Raw genomic sequence first — 5000 nt, forward strand, 5'->3', positions numbered from 1 at the left:
TTTCTGTGTGTTAGAGAGAGAGAGAGAGAGAGAGAGAGAGAGAGAGAGAGAGAGATATATTAGTATAAAACTGACTATCACCAAAACAATTCACGTAGAAAATAAAAAAGGAAAATATTATGAGAGAAAGAGAGAGAGAGAGAGAGAGAGAGAGAGAGAGAGAGAGAGAGGGAGAGAGAGAGAGGGAGGAGAGAGAGAGAGAGATATTAGTACAAAACTGACTATCACCAAAACAATTCACGTAGAAAATAAAAAAGGAAAAATATTATGAGAGAGAGAGAGAGAGAGAGAGAGAGAGAGAGAGAGAGAGCTCAATACAAAATTGACGTGTCTATCACCAAAACAATTCACGTAGAAAATAAAAAAGGAAAATATTATGAGAGAGAGAGAGAGAGAGAGAGAGAGAGAGAGAGAGAGAGCTCAATACAAAATTGACGTGTCTATCACCAAACCAATTCACGTAGGAAATTAAAAAGGAAAAATATTATGAGAGAGAGGAGAGAGAGAGAGAGAGAGAGAGAGAGAGAGAGAGCTCAGTACGGAATTGACGTGTCTATCACCAAACCAATTCACATAGATAATTAAAAAATGAAAATAAATATCCTTCGCATTCCAAGGCAAACACATTTTGTCCCAAATCGCAAAAGCTATTTTCTTCTAACTTGTCAACCTGAATGAATACATTGTACTGCAGAACCAAAGCCATGTTGCTGCTTTTTTTTTTTAACCTTAGATTACATTAAAACTTTCCCCAATTTCCTTAACTTCTAAGCTATACTCAATTTTTTTTTTAGTAAGGCAGATTTGCACCGACTCACAGCGGTGCCCTTTTAATTCGGAATAGTTTCCTACTAGCTGATTGGTTTAAGAATGATTTTCTCCTACCAATCAGCTATTAGGAAACTTTTCAGAGCTAAAAGGGCACCCCTGCAAGTCAGTGCAAATCCGCCTCATTTGAAAAAATGAGCTGTAGTAAACCCGATATTACCTTAGAATTACCTTGAAACAATGAAAATTACCTCAAAACTGAGGGCGAGTCAATGGAAATCCGCCTTATTTGAAAAAAATTAGTATAGTAAAACTTAAATTACCTTAGAATAACCTTAAAACCATGAAAATTACCTCAAAACTAAGGCAATTACCTTAAAAGTTTAAACCCTGGGTACAGCGCAATATCATCCAAGTACTAAAAATATCCCACATTTGGCATTACAGCCCCCGTCAAACCATTCCGTGACGGGGGACAATAAAATTCACATGTGAATGCTTATCCACATCGCTGAGGTTTACGAGACAATGGCGACCATTTGTAATTTGCTTTGCAATTTTCCTCATAACTAATCTTTCGACGGAGACGGGACTCGAGAAGGTGCAAAGATCGATGGGCTGTTTAGGGTGTCATTTAGCTCAAGCCACAGTGCAGTGAAGTTACGCGGCCAGAGAGAATAAACTTAGGCCTGCGTCATTCTGTTGGTTCTAATGTGATTGTTGTTACAAGATTTCTCTGGTCTGTTAGCTGATCAATGAGTAGTTTAGGCTGGAAATGTCATTGCCTGGCGATATGTTGGACTGGAGTTAGAGACAAGCTTCTTGTAGTGTCTGCAACCTCTCACCATCCTTAGGAGTAGTGTGGGCTGGAAACGTCCCTGCCTAGCGATCTCCTAGATTGGGGGTTAGAGGCCAGCACAAGCTTGATAGCTTCTTCTAGTGTCTGGAACCTCACCATCCTTATGAGCAGTTTATGCTGGAAATGTCCCTGCCTGGTCATCTCCTAGACTGGGGGTTAGAGACCAGCTCAAGCTTGATAGCTTCTTGAAGTGTCTGCAACCTCATCATCATTATGAGCTATTGGATTAGGGGTTACGAACCATGCAGAGGGGTAGGATACTAGGGAGGGGGGTACCCTCGAGTAGGGGGAGCCAGGAAGTGCCAAGTAGGGCAAGTCGCTGGGGTAACCAGGTGACGCCTGGTTGGGCAAGTCGCAGGGGAGGAGGGGGGGGGGGCGCTGTGTAGGGCAAGTCGCTGGAGGAGCTGGGTAGGGCAAGTCGCTGGGGGAGCCATAGGGCTACGGGTTGGGCAAGTCGCTGGGTAGCCGAGCCAGGAAACCGCCTTTTTGGGCAAGTCGCTGGGGAGCCAGGGAATGCCGGGTAGGGCAAGTCGCTGGGTAGCCGAGCCAGGAAACGCCTGGTTGGGCAAGTCTCTGGGGGAGCCAGGAAGTGCCCAAGTTTGGCAAGTCGCTGGGGAAAAGAGCCAGTGGACGACAGGTTGGGCAAGTCGCTGGGGGAGCCAGGAATCGCCTGGGTGGGCAAGTTGCTTGGGGAAAAGAGCCCAGGGGGACACCATGTAGGGAAAGTCGCTGGGGAAGCCAAGGGACTCCGGTAGGGAAAGTCTCTGGGGGAGCCAGGAAGTGCCAGGTGTGCAAGTCGCTGGAGGAGCCAGGGGAGCACCGGTTAAGGGAAGTCGCTAGGGAAACTTTTGGCACTTTCCTTCGCGAAAGAATATTAAGAGCAAACAATCCGCAAAGCCAACCGGAATTAATGATGAAAAGTCTTGGCGGCCCAGACGAGGTTTGCCAGGACACTTCATCGCTGAACCTAAGACGAAGAGTGGCAAATAAAGATATCTCCCTCTCTCTCTCTCTCTCTCTCTCTCTCTCTCTCTCTCACGATATTCATTTTTATTTTTTATTTTCTATGTGAATTGTTTTGGTGATGGACACGTCAGTTTTGTACTAATACTCACTCTCTCTCTCTCTCCTCTCTCTCTCTCTCTCTCTCTCTCTCATGATATTTATTTTGTTTTCTTATTTTGATGTGAATTGTTTTGGTGATGGACACGTCAGTTTTGTACTAATACTCACTCTCTCTCTCTCTCTCTCTCTCTCTCTCTCTCTCTCTCTCTCTACAAAGAAACTTTACGCAAACACGCCGCTGTTAACCTGACTTGGCCCAACTGCTAATTCAAACAAAAGCGTGTGTGTTTGTGTGTGCGTGTGTGTGTATGCACTCGCGTGCGCGTGTGTGCTTTGCGTTGTGATAACAATGTAACTTAGGCTTTATCAATGATGTGAGAAGCGATCCATTATGTCAATTGGCTGATGCTGGAAATTGAAAAATGTATTTTCTTGAATTACGATAAAAATGTGGATATATTTACATTATGTACTATGGAAGAATTTAAAAAAAACATTTTCTTGAATTACGATAAAAATTTGGATATATTTACCTTATGTATTATGGAAGAATTTAAAAAAACATTTTCTTGAATTACGATAAAATGTGGATATATTTACCCTTATGTATTAAGGAAGAATTTAAAAAAACATTTTCTTGAATTTCGATAAAAATCGTGGATATATTTACCTTATGTATTAAGGAAGAATTTAAAAAAACATTTTCTTGAATTACGATAAAATGTGGATATATTTACCTTATGTATTAAGGAAGAATTTAAAAAAACATTTTCTTGATTTAACGCATAAAAATGTGGACATATTTACCTTATGTATTAAGGAAGAATTTAAAAAAACATTTTCTCGAATTACGATAAAATGTGGATATATTTACCTTATGTATTAAGGAAGAATTTAAAAACATTTACTTGAATTACGATAAAAATAAAAATGTGGATATATTTACCTTATGTATTATGGAAGAATTTAAAAAGAAAATTTTCTTGAATACGATAAAAATGTGGATATATTTACCTTAAGTATTATGGGAGAATTTAAAAAAAACATTTCCTTCTATTACGATAAAAATGTGGATATATTTACCTTATGTATTAAGGAAGAATTTAAAAAAACATTTTCTTGAATTACGATAAAAATGTGGACATATTTACCTTATGTATTATGGAAGAATTTAAAAAAACATTTTCTTGAATAACGATAAAAAATGTGGACATATTTACCTTATGTATTATGGAAGAATTTAAAAAAACATTTTCTTGAATTACGATAAAAATGTGGATATATTTACCTTATGTATTAAGGAAGAATTTAAAAAAATATTTTCTTGAATTACGATAAAAATGTGGACATATTTACCTTATGTATTATGGAAGAATTTAAAAAAACATTTTCTCGAATTACGATAAAAATGTGGACATATTTACATTATGTATTATGGAAGAATTTAAATTTTTTTTTCTTGAATTACGATAAAAATGTGGATATATTTACATTCTTTAGCATGGAAGAATTTTCCAATGGAAAAAGAATCCTTAAAACAAAAATATAAATAATAGATAAATGCTGGCCTATTGGGAACATCTCTGCCTGATGATCCGCGGACTGGGGTTCGAGTACCGCTCAAGCTCGATAGTTTCTTGTAGTGTCTGCAACCTTACCATCCTTGTGCTAAGGATGGTAGGTTTAGGAGACGCATGAACATCTACCTGCTGTCATTAGCAGCCCTTTTCTCTGGCCCTCCCTGGTCCTAGCTTGGGCGCTAATCATATGCAGTTATGGTCAGTCTCTAGGGCATTGTCCAGCAAGCTAAGGCATTGTCCCTGTCCCTTGTCTGCCATTCATGACGGTATTTAAACCTCTAGGGGATTGTCCTGCCAGCTATGGCATTATCCCTGTCCCTTGCCTCTGCCCTTCATGAGCAACCTTTAAACATTTAAATTTGTTGATAAAGAAATATATTCTATGAATTTTTTTTTATAAAAAAACGGTTATTCAATAATAGAAAAAGTTGAATGTGTAAAATAAAAGAAATAAATTCTTTGAATTTGTTTATAGAAAAATGCTGTTATTCACCAATAATAATAAAAACACCAAAATGAACATAAAACTGATATAAGTAACTTAAAAAAAAAAGACGATACATTCCTCTATAGGACCCTTTAAATAAATAACCCCCTTATAGGAAGAGATTGCGGGGACACAGGCCCCTTGAAGCACCCCTTGAAGGACCCCTTGAAGGACCCCTGGGCATAACCCAAGCGGTTGATGTAACTCCTCGGGCGCCCGGGGCGACATCTTTCGGAACAGC

This window comes from Palaemon carinicauda, chromosome 45 (assembly GCF_036898095.1).
Source record: "Palaemon carinicauda isolate YSFRI2023 chromosome 45, ASM3689809v2, whole genome shotgun sequence".
NCBI classification, from domain to species: Eukaryota; Metazoa; Arthropoda; class Malacostraca; order Decapoda; family Palaemonidae; genus Palaemon; species Palaemon carinicauda.